The sequence below is a fragment of the Dipodomys merriami genome, unplaced genomic scaffold (assembly GCF_024711535.1).
Source record: "Dipodomys merriami isolate MVZ:Mamm:240054 unplaced genomic scaffold, mDipMer1.0.p SCAF_3, whole genome shotgun sequence".
Classification (NCBI taxonomy): domain Eukaryota; kingdom Metazoa; phylum Chordata; class Mammalia; order Rodentia; family Heteromyidae; genus Dipodomys; species Dipodomys merriami.
The window spans coordinates 39676585-39696240 of NW_027204492.1; the positions used below are offsets into that span (position 1 = coordinate 39676585).

At 37.3% G+C, this 19656-nt stretch overlaps 1 protein-coding gene across 7 annotated transcripts in view; it reads right to left on the bottom strand.

Annotated features, from left to right (window-relative positions):
- Pwwp3b (PWWP domain containing 3B) overlaps nucleotides 1-12065 on the bottom strand; it is a 36710-nt gene extending 24645 nt beyond the window's left edge. For 3 of the 7 annotated variants that reach the window (XM_070039988.1, XM_070039983.1, XM_070039982.1), the window contains exons 1-2: nucleotides 11995-12065; nucleotides 1591-1733 (exon numbers count right to left, since the gene is read on the bottom strand). The gene's annotated coding sequence lies outside the window, so the exon portion shown is untranslated. Of the gene's footprint in view, nucleotides 1-1590; nucleotides 1734-3689; nucleotides 3755-3954; nucleotides 4012-11153; nucleotides 11342-11994 lie in introns of those variants that run through there. The other 4 variants (XM_070039986.1, XM_070039985.1, XM_070039984.1 and 1 more) reach the window with 4 other exon arrangements.
- Nucleotides 12066-19656: the final 7591 nt, after the last annotated feature.

The following is a 19656-nucleotide window of genomic DNA, read 5'->3' on the forward strand; positions in this document are numbered from 1 at the left end:
TTCTGGTACCCTGCATCATACACACACACACACACACACACACACACACACACACACACACACACACACACACACACACACACACACACACACACACACACACACACACACACACACACACACACACACACACACACACACACATTTTTCTAATTTGGTGAGGGGAAGGGAAATAACAAAATGCTGAAACAAGAATACAGCTTGACCCATTGTAACAATATACAATGTACAATTGTCTAACAATGTACAAGACACTCTGCTGAAAAGGAATTTTACAATTTGGGGGGGAAGGAAGAGTTGGGGAGGTGGGGAGGGAAGGGATGGTAGGGGAAAAACAAAGGAGGGAGTAACAATGCTCGATAGGAAATGTACTCACTACCTTACTCATGTAACTGTAACCCCTCTGTACAGTATCTTTGCAATAAAATACATATAAAAATTTTAAAGCTGAAACTGCTTTCAGGCCAAGAGCCAGTGGCTCATACCTGTAATCTTAGCTACTCAGGAGGCTGAGAGCTGAGGATGGATTTCAAAGCCAGCTCAGGCAACAAAGTCTGCCTCCTCCTCTGTACTCATTACCTTACTCATGTAACTGTAACCCCTCTGCACACTGTTTTTACAACTTAAAAAATGTGAAGGAGGAGGAGGAGCAAGAGGAAGAGGAGGAGTAGGAAGAGGAGGAGGAGGAGGAGGAAGAGGAGGAGGAAGAGGAGGAGGAGGAAAAATGAACTATACAACTTGTGGAGGAGGTGAGGTCAAGGGGGAAAAACTAAGAAAATGAGGGAGAGGAGACAGTTCAAAACAATTGTACTCATTACTTATGTGAGTATAACTCCTCAGTACATCTCTTTTACAATTAAGAATTTAAAAAGAAAAGAAAGTCTGAGACTCTTATCACCAACAAACTATCACAAAAAAACTAGAAGTGGAGCTGTTGATGCGAGCTCCAGCTTTGAGCAAATAAGGTCAAGGACAGTGCACAGGCCCCGAGTCTAAGCCTTAGGACTGTTACAAAAAGACAAAAAAGGAAAAATACTTTTAGTATATTGTATACATATGATAGGATATTAAACAGAGAATAATACCTTAAAAGTTACTGGCAACACAGCCTATTGTAGGATATTGTTCCTATGACCACCTGTGAGCCATGGCATATTGCTACTACACCATATGGAGAAAAGAAATGTGAGCATTACATACTTGCTAATACGGAGAAAGATTTAAATTCAAAATTTGAAGCATGCTTTCTACTGAATTTCAATGATTTGTGCATCATAATAAAGTTGAAAAATTATACACTGAACCATCATCACTTGGGGATTATCTATATTCAAGGCAATCAGGAATTCTGGAAGGACACTGGCTAAGTGTAGCCTGCTACTTTTTCCATGTGCTTTCACATTAAAACTTTGCCCATTAAAATGGTTTAACCAGCTGATTTCTTCACCTTAACCATCAATTGGCAATAAAATAAAATAAAATATTTGAGTTTTCATTTACAATTTGACAGCTACCACAGCAGAAATAAAATGAACTGTACTCCTTATTCTCAACTTGTCCTAAATGTAGATTTTTTTTGTGATGTCTTACCCTCTGTTGTGTAGATGGGAGCTGGCTAGCTTGATTATTACTTCAACTGCTGGTTCACTTAGGTGGCTGTACTGCTTCGCAGGAGCTAAACTGGCATCATGGCAGCCTTCCCAAGTCACATGCACCTTGGTTGTTCACCTAGGCTGTCCAAAGGAAGACAGATAATCAAACCAATCACATGGAAGAAGTGGCAAAACAATTTCCTTAGCAAAAATTCTATCAGACCTGTCACTCTTAAATATAGGGAAGGGGTGAAATCTCATGTTTATCTTCTTTCATTTTCTGAAACTCTGAAATACTCTTTGGGGCACAATTATATTATTTAGTTGATGATGAAATCATCTCCTTCTGGAAAAGTGGGAGATGATAATAGGCCAGAAGGAAGTAGCAATTGTGTTGTAGGTACTGGGGTTGAGATTCTTTAAAGCAGATTCTTGTAGGTTTCCTGTTTGAATCTATGTGTCAGTCCTTGGATAGGCCTTTGTTTTGTGGATACATCCAGCCCATTTTTTTCAATGGAATTTCAATCATACCAGTCATGCTGTCTCAGAGTCTAATTCAAAATACATTTCATTGCTTTGTTTGCTCACTTCATAAAAATAGTTGCCTGGAGAAAATTTAGACTAGCTGGCAAGCGCCACCGTGTGACTCCAAATAGAAGTGTCAGTACCACATTCTTGTGCCTGAAAGGTTGTGCCTGTCTGACCCTGTAGTTTTCTCAGGCTTCTAGATTATAACACACTCAGATTTAGAGCTTTATTATGCATTATACAAAAAGTGGAATCCAAATATCTTCATGTCCAGTGGTCTAATTGTAAAAAAATACAAGCTCTAGTGGATATTGAAAATATCTGAATAATACGTTAAGTACAGTTTTAAAGAGACAACTAATATATCCAAGATATTTTTTCATATTTTAACATACATACTAATGTATATCTTTGAAGATAGAGTGTTAATACTCTTTAGTTTTGTAGTTTGGGCATTTTAAGTTATTAATATGTATTTTCAATGGGATGCTCTTCAATGATACTCCTGCCCTACTTAGCATCACTTTATTTGAATGATTTTTGATACTGCTAGAGGATGACTTAATCGATATTAAGCACTATTTTTAAAGATAGTGAAACCTATTTTGTCTCTGATTCATAAAGCAATTCCTTTAGCTGTTTTTTTTTTGCTGTTTTGTTCCACATAGTGTATTACCAATCTTGTCTCTTAAATCATATACTATGCTGTTTGCCATTCTGAAACTGCCTTGATTTTAATCTGGTACTCCAAAGACATGTTCGGAAATCAGGACCGTTTCAGCTATATATACCATTCCATTAAACAAATGCCCAGGTTACACAATACTTTTAGAAGTGCTTAAAAATAAATCAAAATCCTCTTTCAATCCCACTTTTAAACTTAAGACAATATGGGGTCCGGTGGGTGCGGGGGGGGGGGCTCTTTGCTGACCACAAACTGTACCTGTGGCCCAACAGGATGAGTTCCGAAAGGGCACACAGGACACACAGCAAGTAGGTTACTGGACCTGGTGCAGAAAACCTTGCCCTAATGGTTGCAGGGTACAAGTGTGCCCCTGGGTATAGCGACCATTAGGCATCCCAAACTGCTTCAGCACCATTGAACTCTTTTCATTAGAAATATGATTATGAAATAAAGTAATTCTGAGAATGCCAAAAACAGTTAAAAATAGATTTTTGGGGACACACACACACACACACACACACACACACACACACACACACACACACACACACACACACACACACACACACACACACACACACACACACACACACACACCTAAGCCATTCCAGAAGCTTGGAGATCCCGCCGCCGTTCACACTGGAGCTCCTGCTCCGCTCCCCCCCCCCCCCCAAGGATAAACGCATTTTCTTTGCTTTTTAAGTGTTGTCACTGCAGAGCAGCGTCTCTGAATCTGTTCTCCAGTTTTATATACATTTCAATTTGCTTTATTGCGGCTCGCTCACTTTACATGTTCACATTTTTGCTACTTATTTCAGGACGAATATCAAATGGTTAAGACAAAATGTAAGAAAATCAGCAAGGAACAGAGAAACAAGGAATACCGTGTTTTACAATGAACACCCACAGCCAGGGCTCCCAAAGTCTTCATTTACAAGCTGTAATCCGATCACGCTGACTTAAAAAAAAAATCCAAGAAACGAAAATTCCACAGGGTTAATTCAGTCCGCCAAACAGTAAATTAACCCCAAATATTATATGACCCCCCACTTCAAAATAACAATTGCTCTTCCTTTTTTTATGTTGGATTTTAATACCAACGCGCGAAAAAATGACTAGAAAATAAAGTAGCGCCAAGACAGCCATTACCTAGAAGCTTCTCTCTGCCGACTCCTCTGAAAATGCCTCTCCTCTCCCCCCAAGAACGTGGGCCACGCACAGTTCCTTCCCAGCTGCTGCGAGACCCAGATCGCTCCGCCCACTCCCGCGATGGGAGGGGGCGAGCAGGGGGCCTCCGGTCAATTGCAGAGGAGACAATCGCCAAGTTAAACTAAAATGCACTTAAAGGGAAAACTGTTCATTCTTAAAGCACTTGAAAACAGAAAGGCAACACGTGTCTTGGGAAATTTGCATTCAAACCTCAAGGGTGGGTGATTACAAGGGAAAAAAAAACCCGTAGATGCTTCTACACTATATTAAAACTACTTAAGAATGTCTTTTTAAACATTCACTTGCCTATTCTGACATCTTATTTCTACATTTTTTTTAAGATCTAGAGACTCCAGCTCTGAGAATAATAATAATAATAATAATAACAATAATAATATAAACGACTCGCCAAGTCCTTGTTTGTGATCGAGCTAAATTTATACATTATTTTGTAAAGTTAATTCTTCCAGTGTCTTCTCTTATATATACTTGTAAAGTTTCATAGGGTTGTTTTTGTAATGAAGGCTTTCTTTTTATAGTTGTGCTGGGTGGGGGTGGGGAGTGTCCCTGAAGAACCTAAGGTTTCCCACTTGAAGAACTTCACATCCATACCTCTCGAGCTTATGCTCTTTTGTTTATATTTTCCCTTTTTTCTTTTTTTTTCTTTTTTATTATTGTGGAAATACCATACAGAGGGGTTACAATTACATGGGCAAGATAGTAAGTACATTTCTTATCAAGCATTGTAGCCTCTTCCTTTGTTTCCCCTTACCATTCCTTCCCCTCTCCACCCCCCAACCCCCACACTCCCCTATCTCCACCCCCACCCCCCCCCACTCCTCACCCTGCCAAAGTTGTAAAGTTCGTTTTTCAACATAATATCTAGTACATCTCATTGTTGTAATGGGGGTCCACCTGTAACAACAGATGCTGGAGGGGATGTGGACAGAAGGAAACCTTACTGCATTGTTGGTGGCAGTCAGTGTAAACTTGTTCAACCACTTTGGAAAGTACTGTGGAGGTTCCTCAAAAGACTCCACATAGAGCTCCCCTATGACACAGCTATCCCACTGCTGGGCATTTACTCAAATGATCACAAACAACACCATACTAAAGCTACCAGCACAACTATGTTTATTGCAGCATTACTTACCATAGCTAAGATATGGAACCAACCCAGATGCCCCTCAGTAGATCAATGGATCAAGAAAATGTGGTATATATACACAATGGAATTGTATACCTCCATCAGAAATAATGATATTGCCCCATTTGTTATGAAATGGAAAGACTTGGACAAAATTATATTAAGTGAAGTAATCCAGGCCCAAACAAATATAGGTCCCATGGTTTCCCTTATTTGCAATAACTAGTATATGTCTGAGACAAACAAAACCGTCAGACTAGTTGGTGTTAGGTGAAATGAACCCCAAGATAAGGATTCAAATGTTTTTTTTTTCTTTCTTGCAATTGTTTCCAACATATTTATAAGATGATTTCTTTGTTGCTTTGTATGTACCTCCCCCAGGGTATTAGCCCTGCCTTTGTTTTTTCTAACACAGAGGTAACCTAAATTTGCTGCATGCTATACCCTCAAGCTTCAACCCATAACTTCTGATTTTCCTGCCTCTACCTCCCAAATAACTGGGATTAAGGGATACAACCATGGTACCAGGATAAACTCATTTGTAAATATAAAATATCAAGCAAAATTCCTCAGAGAATTGTAATTGAATACAAATGAAAAGAGAGAAACTTTGGTAAAAACACAATAAACCAAAGGTAAGAATGGACAAATTACAATTGCTTTAATCCAGTAATAATGATATTCTGTATATTAATAAGAAATAGCAAACTAAAGAGCAGAGCACCTACAGATACCTCTGTCCTTGGGCTAAGCTGTCCGGGTACTTGTGATGAAATTTGGGTTTCTGATCCCTGTTTGTTTTTTACAATAATCATTGAACTGAATCTTCCCTTTCCCTTGTACTAAAGCTGCTATTTTGTCTTGCTTTCATTTACAATTGCTTTATATAAATTTACTGGAAAAGGGGAGTGGTTTTGAAGCAAAAGGTAAAACTGCCCAATACATTGAAAGATTATCTACTGTGTTTAATAAGCAGACATGCAAATGTAAATACAGCAAGAATTCACTTTTTAACATAGCTTGACAAAAAACAAATTCCACAATGAACAGTGAGATAACACCTTTCACCCATGCCCAAGACCACAAGGCCAGAAGGCAAGATAAATTAGAGCCAAAGTCCCTCTGGTTCCAGAAGTATCAGGATATGCCTTGTCTCCATCAATACTTCCTGGCTGAGGGATCTAGACAGTTTGGTACAATCAAGAATGATGTCATGTACTTCAAGACTGTGAGGAAATAGATGAATATAACCCCAGAATAACTGTGGCTTAATCTCGTCCCTACTGGTGAATATATTAGTGAACCACAATCACCTTCAATGGCAACCATATAAGTCTCCAGGAACTTTCCTCATCATTTACATTTCCACACAAATATAAAATGTGCTCCTGCAGTGACCCTAGCTGCATGAGAGCATATGCTTGGCCTTAGAACAGTTATGAGAAGCATTTTGTCTGTGTCTGGGGCTTGGCAGGGAGTTCTCTTTCACATATGACTATACCTGGACATGCAGTGAAAATCATTTGTCATACAGTGAAATGCCCTTTCCACTCCACCCTTCCTAACAATGGGCAATTCATTGCTCCTGTGAATCCTGGTTTGAAACCACCTTCCATGTGGGCAAACTGTACTTCCATCCTTTTCAAAAGATTCAAAGGGATAGTGAGATTTCGATTTTTATTTTGTTTAACTTTGAGATATTAACTTCCCCCAAATGCTAAAACTTACCAATATTTAATGACTCTGACGTTCGGGTCTCTTAAGATCATGCTAGGCTAAATTTTAAAAGGAAAATTCTCATTTATTTCTTATGTCAGTACTGGAGTTTGAACGTAGAGACTCTTGCTTGGCCTTTTTACTCAAGGCTGGTGCCCTACCATTTGAGCCACAGCTCTGCTTCTCAAATTTGGAAAGAACAAATGCAATCTAAAAAAATGATCAGCAATGAGAACTCTACAGAAAAAGATAAGAAAAGAAGAGTTAGGCAGGGCCAAAAGGATTCTTTAAGCACTCTGATTATGCTTTATAAAAGTTTATTGTTTTGCTGGTCCTGAGACTTGAACTCGGCCTGAGCACTGTCCCTGAGCTTTTTTGTTCAAGGCTAGTGCTCTACCACCTGAGCCACAGCTCTACTTTCAGCTTTTAGTGGTTAATTAGAAATTCGAGTCTCACAGACTTTTCTGCCTGAGCTGGATTCAAATTGCAATCTTCACATCTCAGCCTCCTGAGTAGCTAGGATTACATATGTGAGCCACTGGCTCACCAGACAGGCCGGAAGTCTGACAGTTGTGAGTTTAAATTTATATTAGCTCCTTAGAGAAACATTCTAGCTCTTAAGGATTGTTCGAGTGATCATCTGCACATCCCAGATAGAAAAGTTAATGAAGATGGATGACTCATGTGCATCTCTGATGTTAACCTTGCTTGTCAAAATATCAAGTATTAAACTGCCTTTATTTTTTTAATTTTTATTTAAAAAATTAAGATGTTGTACGGAGGGGTTACAGTTACATGAGTAAGGCAATGAGTACATTCCTTGTCGATAATTGTTACCCCTTCCCTTCCTTGTTTTCCCACTATCCCTTCCCTCCCCAACCTCCCACACTCTAACCCCCGTACCCCCTCCTTGCTGCCCGAAGTTATAAAGTTCATTACCAATATACTGTCCAGTAGGTATGCTTGGAGCCATCCGGTTTTCTGAGAAAGCAGTATTTGAGCTGGGAAATAATACTGATGTTTAAACTTTGGGCTTCATACTTGCTAGGATGGCGCTCTACCACTAATGGCTAATTCTCAGCCTTTAGAAATGCTGTGGGGTTTTTTTGCTGTTGTTTGCTTTTTTTTAAATATGCCATACTCTATATCCTTAACCGAGTAAATGGTTCTCACTTTGTATACCCTGTTAGCATCACCTCTAAAACCTCACAAATAACTTGATGAGTACATTTTCAATGAGATAACTGGCTTAGATTTAAAAATAACAAGAAAAAGAAGAAAGTTCAGATAAAAAGTTTCCTTTGCTATATAGGATGGTGGGTGGAAAATGAAAATGATGACAAGACATAAGGAGAACAATGTTGTCAGGCAGAAAGAGTCAGAGACAGGGAACATACTCTCAAGGAGGGAAACAAAACAAAGTATTACAAGAAGAAACTGGACACTTTATCTGTTATTTTTTCTGGGGAACGTTTATAGGACAGTTTTGGGCAGTGTCAAGAAACTTGTGGGTATTCCTGGACAAATGAAGATTAGATCCCTTTTGGTTATGATAAGGTATGCTGGTATTCAATGTTTTCTAAGTTACTGCTGTTGTCCTGTTTGTCCAAGGCAATCCAAGAAGATGGAGTAGACACAGAGAAAGGTTGTTCTGCATAAACAACCTTAGTAAGAACATGATCTTAGCATTCAGAGATTTGCAATAGCTGCTGTAAAAAAATGTTTAAAGCCACTCACTACAAGTATTATTCAAAAGAGCATGCAGATATCTATTTAAGGAAGGTCATAAAACCTTCCACCCTCCTTAAGGTCTTAAGAAACCTCTACAACTATGCGGTGATGACAGCCGGGTACAGTTGTCAAAGACTTGAAAGTCAGTCTGTGGGACAACTGTGGATACTGCCTTGCATGATTTCTTCATGGTGATTTAAAATGTGACATGTCCATAGAACTAGATCTTCTGACATTTTAATTGAAAATATTATGGCTGCAGAGAAAGAAGCCACATAAAATTCTCAATTGAACTTAATTTCAATACAAAACATTGTTTAAATTTTAAATGATACAGCTACAAAGCAGAAAGCAGAATAGATTATCTTTCAAGATCTCATGTGGAGACATGAGAGAAGGAAAGTAACAACTGCCTTATGCCTTTTATAAGCCAAATTTGGCATAGCTACTTTAAAAACCTTATGTGGTGAATCCTCCCACTAGTCACATGTAAAGTTTTTCTTGTTACACCCACGAAAATGTAACAGACTTTACATCACACTCTGTATTCCTTCTAATAGTTTGCTAACATAAAATACCTTTTAGTGCTTTGTCTACTTCATAAAAATGGTTGCTCAGAAAACAGTTTAGGAAACCTAGCATGCTCCATCTTGTGGCCAGAATGAGAACTTCCAACATTCAAATCCTTGATGGGGACTGGGAATCAGGATTGTGGATCTAGAACTGTCTAGGATTTAACATACCTGCATAGTAGTCCTCACAAGCTTCTAGAAACTTTCAATCCTACCTTAAGAGTTATGTGAGTATGTTATACAAATTTGGGATAATAACTCATTTTAAAGTTTGCATGGTATATTCTTCATCTTTTGGATTCCTGATAAAAGCAAATCCTCACAATAATGCTCAAAAATTTTGCTCTACATATTTATGTTTTCCCTATAGATAATTATAAATACACATATTTTTGTCATAAGACTATACTTCTGATAAAACATTTGGTCATCTTTCTATATCAATAAATATATCCATATTATCTTTTGTGAAGTGTTTTACAAGATTTTTTTCACGTCTAAAATTTGATCTTATTTCTCCCTAATAAAAACAATTCAAGCTTGCTGTTTTATAAGTGGACAAATGTAATAAATCAGAAGCTTAAAATTGAAAGTAAGAGTGTGGCTCAAGTTGTTGAGCTCTAGCCTTGAGTGGAAAAAGCTCAGGGAGAGTGCCCAAAGTTCAAGCCCCAGTATTGGGGCAAAAACGCTTAAAATGTTATGTCTCCAATTTACTTATTGTTTTTTTAAGTTTTATTGTAAAGGTGATGTACAGAGGGATTACAGTTACAGGAGTCAGGTATTGAGTACATTTCTTTTTGAACAGTGTCACTCCTCCCTCATTCTCTCTCAGTTTTCCCCCTCCCAACTTTCCTCCCTCCCCCAGTTACATAGTCCAATTCAATTATATTTCTAGTTTTAAAAGTACTATCCATATGTCCAGTTTATGCATTTATGTTATCATACATACATGTTTTTAATAAAAGATTCAGGATTTCATGAGGCAGGCTATTTTGAAATTTGCTTATTTAAAAAATATACCTTGACATCTGTTTGTTATATTTAGACTATTCTTTTTATAACTAAAGAACATTTAGCACAATAGATTTACTACCAGCTACATTATTTTTTACATTATTCCAGAACATATCCTGAGCATTTTCTGAATTCTTTCTCAAGAAGCTATAGATTAAAAGAAAAAGATCATACAGAACCAGGGGCTGGTGACTCTCACTTACAATCCTAGCTACTCTAAGGATCATAGTTAAAAGCCAGCCAGGGCAGAAAAGTCCATGAGACTTATCTCTAATAAACCAGCAAAAAGCCGGAAGTGAAGGTGTGGCTTAAGTGGTAGACTGCCGGCCTTCAGTGAAAAAGCTGACTGAAAGCCTGATGTCTTGAATTCCTTCCTGAGTACGGGTACACATGCACGCACACGCGCGCGCGCGCGCGCACACACACACACACACACACACACACACACACACAGCATACAGATATTTCTTGTGCTTGAATCAGTCTAGACTACAAACTATCTGAATTTTATGAAAAACACAAGCATGTAGGTGGTCAGCCTTTTCAGATCTAGAAGTCCATTTAGAGGTTTGTCTTTACTTAAAGACAATGGCATGTGTGTGGATGTCTGTCTGTTCAAGTGTCTGTAACAAAATCGATTACTACTTTTTCAGCTTCATTATTCTGAGAACTGAAAAGTACATAAAATCTAAAGAAAATATACATCTTTAGAACTTCAACCTGAATACTTTAGTGCTTTTAATTTTTTTATCCACATATATATTTGAATATACTAAATTACATTTATTCACCCATGTATTTAAGTACCTTTTCATGCTTCTTATGTTCATGTCACTTTATGGAAGATAGCTTCCCATCTCATCTCATCTCATTTATTTCTATGTTAAATGGATATTACAAGTTAAGTGAAATGCATATGGAAGAGCTGGACACTGGTGCCTCTTGCCTTATAATCCTACCTACTCAGGATGCTGAAATCTGAGGATCTTGGTTCGAAGCCAGCTTTGGCAAGGAAGTCTGTGAGATTCTTCTCTCCACCACAAGTGGAACTGTAGCTCAAGTGGTAGAGCACTGGCCTTGAACAAAAATCTCAGGAACAGCACCAGGCCCTGATTTCAAGCCCTCGGACTGGCAACAAACACAAAAACTGCAGAGCAAGACAAGAATATAATATTTCCTTTTAACCCTAGTCTAGACTTCTGGACTTTGTTACTAGAAACATTATTTATGTAACTTATCACACTGGTATATATCTATTTTTTAAAAAAATATTTTAGTAGAAATAACATGGCGTTCTTTGGAGATATAGGAAGAAATGAAGAGACAAATCACCTTTTGCATGTCATTAAAAATAATTCTTTGAAGATACTGAAAATCCCTAAATTATTAATTCTCATAGGCACTTAAATATGCACTATTATACATTCCTTTAGATCCCTCTGCAAAATGCATAACACAGAACGATTTATTAGAAATGCAATCAACATATCAAAGTGATATAGAAAGCCCAGCCTCCAATTTAATCTTTCACTTATGATTATCATAGCTGCATATTCAAAATACGGAAGATTAATTTTCTAAGTTCAGTTTACTCATTTATCTCAGCCAGTGAAATATAAAGTACTCTCTTTAAAAGTTAGCCCTTGCCGTCTTCAGAATGCACACTCCCCCCCCAGGTGTAATCTGATCCCCACCTCCCCCACTTTGGACTTTTAAAATAACTAGAGGAATACAAAATGCAATAACTTACAGAAAAGACACTTTTTTCATTACTTGAAACAACAATCCCCTTTCTCTCACCTTTACACCAAATCCTCTAGAAGTCTCCGAAATGACTAGCTTTTACGACAGCCATTACCTCTACACGTCTCCTCCGAAGCCTCCGAGCCTGTATATAAGACAGCTCCTCCCCCAAGTCTGGCCCCGCGGTGCAGCTGGCTTCCAAGCTTCTGGAGGATGCTCCGCCCCCTCCCCGTGATAGGGAAAGCTGGAGGTCGTTTCTTAGCAGGAGCAGAGTCACCAAGTTAAACCAAACACACAGTTAAAGGGAAGAAATGTTCTTTTTAAAGAACTTTAAAACGTAACGGCGAGGTATGTCTGTTCAATTTCCATTCAGATCCCAAGAGGTGTGGGATTTCCTGGAAAAGAAAAAGAAAAAGAGGTAGCAGATATCTTCTTCATAGAACAAACATGCAGTTAAAATAATTGCTCACATATTTTTGTGGCCTCTCTTGAACTTTATTTTTGGCAATTTAAATGTTATCGGTCAAGCTCTACCAAAAATTAAAAGCATGCTAAATGTCTTGATTAGGATTGCAATGAATGATTTCGGGTTGAATTATTATAATTATTACAATGTTAAGCTCAGGACATAGTATGCCTATCCTTTGGTTGAAATTTCTTATTCTTCTTCCTTTCTTAATCTTTTTTTTAAAGACAGGGCTTCTGTACTTTGTCCAAGCTGACAGCTTACCGTGAACTTCTGATCTTCCTGTTTCATTTCCAAATGATATGACAGACAGCACCACCACATCTAGCTAATCAGGTCATTTCTAAACAAAACCCCTCAAAGTATGATTATACTGAAATTGGAAATAAATATGCATAAGACTGTAACAGCCAAATTGAATGCTCACTCATAAATGTAGAAGTGGTTTTAAGTGCAACTGATTGGACAAACAAAAACATCCTAAATGCTAGTCCCACCCACTCCCCCACCTCCACCCCGTGGTTCACGCCTGTAATCCTAGCTACCCATGATGATGAGATGTGAGAATCTTAGTTCAAAGCCAGCTGGTCAGGAAAGTTCATGAGATTATTATCTCTAATGAACTACTCAGAAAAAGCCGGAAGTGGTACTGTGGCTCCAGTGGTACACGGCTAGTCTTGAGCACAAAGAGGCTCAGGGACAGAGTGCAGGCCCTGAGTTCAAGCCCCAGGATCAGAAAAAAAAAACTCCTGAGAAAGAAATGCACTACAGTAGCAAGGAATTTAAAAGGCTCTTCTTTAGTTTTGCCATTTGTTTCCTTGGGAAGGAAGCTCAAGCAGATCAGCTTCAGGGCTCTCTCTATGCTCCCACATCTGAAGGATAGGTCACTAAGTCGATGGATAACTTTACTTCCATGAGTCTCATTTCACTCTTTCACAGTAAGCAATCCACTGTCATTCTCCTTCCCTCTTAAAGCTAGCATATTTGTTCCATTTTTTAAAATCACAATTTGTTGTTTTCCAGATAAAGCCATTATAAACTTTTGTGTGGCCACCAGCTTATCTCAAAATGTATAATAGCAAAATATATTTCCCAATGTTTAATTGGGAAATGAAGCCAATTTAGATTAACACTAACACCGTGATGGAAACTATTGCCTGGCTTGGGGATCTTTCAGCACACATGGCCTGCCTGCCTTTCTTTCCTTCCTTCCTGCCTTTCCTTCCTTCCTTCCTGCCTTTCTTTCCTTCCTTCCTTCCTTCCTTCCTTCCTTCCTTCCTTCCTTCCTTTCTTTCTTTCTTTCTTTCTTTCTTTCTTTCTTTCTTTCTTTCTTTCTTTCTTTCTTTCTTTCTTTTTCTTTCTTTCTTTCTTTCTTTCTTTGGCTAACCAGGGCTTGAACTCTGCCTGGGCATAGTCCCTGAGTTTCTTTAAAATTATTTTTTGTCAGTTGTGGGGCTTGAAATCTTGGCCTGGAAGCTGTCCCTCAGCAATTCAGCTCAAGACAGCTCTCTACCACTTGAGCTACAGCACCACTTCCAGCCTTTTCTGTTTATGTGGTGCTGAGGAATCAAACCCAGGGCCTCATGCATGCGAGGGAAGCACTCTACCACTGAGCCAACTTCCCAGCCTGCTGAGTTTCTTTTTCTCAAGGCTAGCACTCTACCACTTGACTCACAGCCCATGCTGGCTTCGAACCACAATCTACCTTCAGAGTAGCTAGGATTATAAGCATGAGCCACCAATGCCCAGTTTTCATGATACTTGTTTTGGCATCACAGTGTCTTAGTAATTTCTTGTTTCCAGTCTTATTGGAGTATAAGTGGTGCATTAAAAAATATTTGTGCTCAATATATATAATGCAATGATCTAGAATATGTATATAATGCAAAATAATCACCCCAATCAAACTAACATTCTACCACCATACATAGCAAATTTCAAACCCACTGCAGTATAATAGTGATAATAGTGCTTGAACTCAAGGCCTATAATATTTTGACATATGTTTTTCACTGAGCCAGGCCTCCAGCCCTTTTTTGTACTAGTTATTTTGACCTTTTTTGTACTAGTTATTTTGAGACAGGGCCTTGTCTTTTGCCAAGGCATGTGCTTGGATTGTAGTCCTCCTATTTTGTGCTTCTTTTCATAGCTGGAATGACAGGTATACAGAACTAACCCCAATTTCTTCTGAAGAAATATTTTGCCTGTGCTGACTTAGAACTATGATCTTCCTGTCTCTGCTGCATGCATAGCTGGGATGAAGCATGACCACACCAGCTATAGCTTGAGAAAGGGTTTTATAAACTTTATACCTGGCCTATCCTTAAACTGTAATCTTCCTGATTTTATACTCCTGAGTGGCTGGGATTACAAGTGTGTACCACAGTGTGTAGTACTACAGTATTACATCATTCCTAACTACAGTCACCTTACTACATATTATTAATTCTCCCATAAGTGAGAGTTAGTCCCCTTTGACCAACATCTTTTCATAGTTCTAGCTCTTGCTTGGCCTTTTCGTCTCATGGCTGGCATTCTATCACTTTCAGCACACAAAATTTCCTGCTTTTTATTAGTTAACTAGAGATAAGAGTCTGAGATTTGTCTGCTCAGGCTGGCTTTGGAACATGATCCTCTATATCTCAGCCTCTTGAGTAGCTAGGATTACAGAGGAAAGCTGTTTTGATTTATATTTGATTTATATTCCCTTAGTGATTTGTGCTGTTGAATATCTTTTTGTGTGCCTGTTGGCATTTGTTTTCATTGGAAAAATATCTATTTAGTCTCTTTACCTATTTTAAATTGAGTTACTAGTTTGTATTTTGCTTTCTTTTTTATTCTATTGAGTTAATATCACTTAAGAGATAAATGGTTTGCAATTATTTTCTGTTTTTGGAAGTCTTTTCATTTTATTGAATGTTTCTTTCCCTGTGCAGAAATGTTTTAGTTGATGTAGTCTCATTTCTTCATCCACATGACTTCTAAAACAAAGTTCCCTTCAGAGCTCCATATTATTGTTATTATTATCATTATTAGTAGTGTGTGTGCCAGTCCTGAGGCTTGAACTAGCATTTTTACTCAATGCCAATACTCTACAGCTTGTCTTACAGCTTTTTGGCAGTACACTGGAGATTAGTCTCATAGACTTTCCTGCTCAGTGTAGCTTTGAACTATGATCTCCAGATCTCAGACTCCTGAGTAGCTGGGAGATACAGGCATGAACCACCAGCACCTGACATTCCATATTATTTAAAAAATGCAAGTTTCTGCTAGGCATTGGTAGTGGCTTGGACCTGTGATCCTAGCTTCTTGGGAGGCTGAGTCCTAGAGGACAGTGATTTAAAGCCAGGACAGGCAGAAAAGTCTGCATGACTCCAGATCCAGTTTATTAGTAAAAAGCCAGAGTGGAGAGGCACAGCTCAAGTGGTAAAGCTCCACCAGTAAGCAACAAAACTGAGCTAGGCCCCTAGCTCAAACATCTCTATGGGAAAAAAGAGAATTCTCATTACTTTCCTGAAATTTTAAACAAACAGTTATTATTCATGAGCAACTGGGAAAATTGTCAAACCAGTGCTGCAAATATGTATCAAGAAAGTAAGAAAATACATGGTTTACTGAAACATTGTGATACCACCCACAGAGAACAAATGAACTTTTTTTTTTTTAGAGATCACAAAACCTTGAGGAACACTGGCATTCAGAACAACAAGGTCTTTCCCTGAGGAGTTTTTTTATGTTTGTTAATATTTTTCTCTTCTTTCGTTTTAAAATGTGATTTAAAAACTCATTGAATACAAGCATAGCAAAAATTTTAAATGTTGAAAATGCAAATGTTGAAAATTATGAGGAACAAATATAAGGTTCACACAATGATGATTACAGGAGTGTAAAATAGAACTAACATTTCAGGAAATGTTTTGGCTTTATTGCCTATAGCTAAACATTACAGAAGTCAACCGAAGGCCATTTATAGCTTGAAGTTGAAGGACAGCATGTCTAAATTGATAGCTGAGAAACCTGTGGTTGCTCCAGAGTGTACATAAGACCATCTGTTGGTGCATAGGAAATAAATGTTCAACATTCAATTTTCACATTTTCATTTGTTTTAAAATTTTTGCATTCAATAAGCTGAAAAGCATAATATATTTCAGAAAAATCAAATTTTGGGGGTGAATGTCCATTTATCTTTTTTAGGAACATAAATTTGTTGTGGAGAATGTCTATCCTTAAACACAAAGTATCAAGCATGTCAGGATGCAGAACAACAATATTTATTTAGGTTCTTGCTTACCTATAAAATCCTTCCATCCTGTTTCCTTCCTTCCTCTCTCTTTTTCTCTCCCTCCCCCTCCCTTCTTCCCTCCCTTCTTCCCTCCCTCCCTCCCTCCCTCCCTCCCTTCTTCCCTCCCTCCCTCTCTCTCTTTCTTTCTTTCTTTTTTCTTTCTTTCTTTCTTTCTTTCTTTCTTTCTTTCTTTCTTTCTTTCTTTCTTTCTTTCTTTCTTTCTTTCTTTTCTTTTTTCTTCTTTTCTTTCCCCTTCTCATAATCAGTAGCTTATTCCTATAATTCTAGCTATTAAGGAGGCTTTGATTTTCGAATCCCTGTTTGAAGCAAGCTCAAGACACTTATCTCCAATTTATGAGCAAAAAGCTGGAACTGAACATGTGACTCAAGTAGTAGAGTATCAGCCACCAAGGGAGAGTAAAAGGCCTAGAGCTCAAGACCTAGTAGTGGCACACAAAAGAAATTTCTTTTTATAAAGCTCCAAATAAAATGAAGAAATCAATAGCATATGTGTATCATCTTCTAATATGCAAAGAGATTAATTATATATTAAACCACTCTTTGTTATGTGGATCATTTTATTTCAATACACACATATAATGGTACATTATAGAGTAGTGTAGGAACAGTAGAAAAGAGTAAATGAAAAGAAAAAACAAAAAATGATCTTAGATTATGCCATCAATTTTCATAATGCAATCACGTAAATTTTTTATTTTTCATGTACTTCATTATCACAGGATAAGATTTACTTTGCTGTGTTTAGATTTTCACTGCACAGGAGTCCCCTTGTGTCCTTTGATAGTGTTATATTGCCAATCACACTCACATATCCCCAAATTCAGGAAAAGCCACGATTTCTATTTTTTTTGTGTGTTTCTTTCTGCTATGTTTGCCTTAAACATTTTATTTTCATAACAATGAGGTAACCATGAATAAAACTGTTCTTTGCTCTAAGATAACCTGTGTTGTAATTTTATTTAAGCAGCCAGTTTCTCCTAAGAGCCTCTTATTTTCTTACCCCAAATCCAACTCTAAATTTAGAATAATAAAACTGTCGAGGTGTCTCTTACACTCAAATCATCTTTGGCAGTTTCCAGATGGTGAGAAAGCAATACAAATGCCTTACTCCATTGACTTATAAAAAACACATTTAAGTATGGTTTGTGTGCTCCATGTAGATCCACAGAAAAACTACCTTTTAAATTTTCTTGTGGGAAAATTGTCTAGAGGAGGAAAATTAACTCCTAAATTAATTTGATATAGCTAAAAGGTGAATGTTATAAACATTTCAATGACTGTATCATTTTACTAGAGGGGAAAGCATGCTCTTATTTACAGGAAGACAAAACAGATTTTACAAATTTATGTACATCTTATATTCCTGGGTTATTCTTCCTTCCTTTTAATTATAATTATAGCCTTCACTTTATGAGAAAGTTTAAATGCTCTAGAGTTTTGTGAATCCAAACCATAAAATTTTCTGATATGTATTGATGACAATTATTGCCTGAGTCCTTAATAAAAAAGGTCATGGCTAAGCCTATGTTTATGTTTATGTTTATGTATTATATCCAACAAGGGAGTCAGTGCTACTACATTATCATATATTTAACAATCTTAATCAATTAGTCCATTCCTGTAACTCCTACATACCTCTAAGGTTAAAGGTATCTGCTACAACCTACAAGTCAGGGGGTAGGAATTATGGAAGAAGAATATAAGGTTAGTCTTTGAGGTACAATAAACAGGTTGAGCAAAGGAACCCAGATTCAACATTTCAGAGATTATTTTAAAGAGACAAACAGCTAATATCAAGAGAAACTCATCAAAAGTTAAGTGAAGAGAACACACTATGTTGATACGTTTTAGGTACTGGATATGGTATTCTCTACTCTGAAAATCTTTTAATCCACTTTCTAATCTGATCTCTTCTTGCTTCTTTTACTTTCTTTTTTTGTTGTAATTTTAACTCTCAAACTCAGAGAAATGCCTCACTGTTTATATTTGTTAAAATCCAACTCATCTCACTCCAAATCCATAGATAAAACTCTTCAGATATTATGGCATTGGTACAATCCATCAAAAACCGTAAACAAAATTTCTCATGTTTACATTAACAAATTTTAGTGTAAGAGAATAAGTTTGAATTTTTAGAATATCAAAGAAACTAAATATAACTAAATATATAGAAGAATGTTCATTTCCCCTATTATTTGATCTCTGTTTTGCCATGGAACCAAGTATATGTCAGGATGGACACATGTTTGATTTTTTTATGTGTGCTGGTACTGGGGCTTGAACTCAGGGCCTGGGTGCTATTGTTCAAGGCTAGCACTCTACTATTGGAGCCACAACCCAACTTCTGGGGTTTTGGTAGCTATTGGAGATAAGAATCTCATGAACTTTCCAGCTCGGGCTGATTTTGAACTATTATACACAGATCTCAACCTCCTGAGAAGCTAGGATTACAAGTATGAGCCACCAGCATATGGCTATAGATATTTGTAATACCTACCTGTGGAGTTAAAAAAATAATCAAAACAGTAAATACTTAACGAGGAGTCAAAATTTAAGTTGTAATTAAATCAGAAATGTTACATTTAAAGGTAAAATCCTCTATTCTAAAGTGAAAAGCCTCTTACTTAGGAATAAGCACATTACTTAATCAAAATGTCCAAAAATTTCTCTCAAGAAACTAATACTTTGTTTTATAGATAGCAAAGATTGTCTCTTTTCTAGAAGGAAATTATGAAGGGACTCAGGGAATATGATATTGCCTCACAGTAATCAGTCTAGCTAACAGAGTTAGTTTGGGTAAAGGGAATCTCATAAAATGGTACAGAATATGTCTAGATTAATCAGGACCATTTATAGATTAATCAGGACCATTTAAATAGGATGTGGTGTTGTTTTCCTTGTTGTATAAAAGTTAATGGAACTAGGAATTTTCTAGGAATGAAAGGCTTGG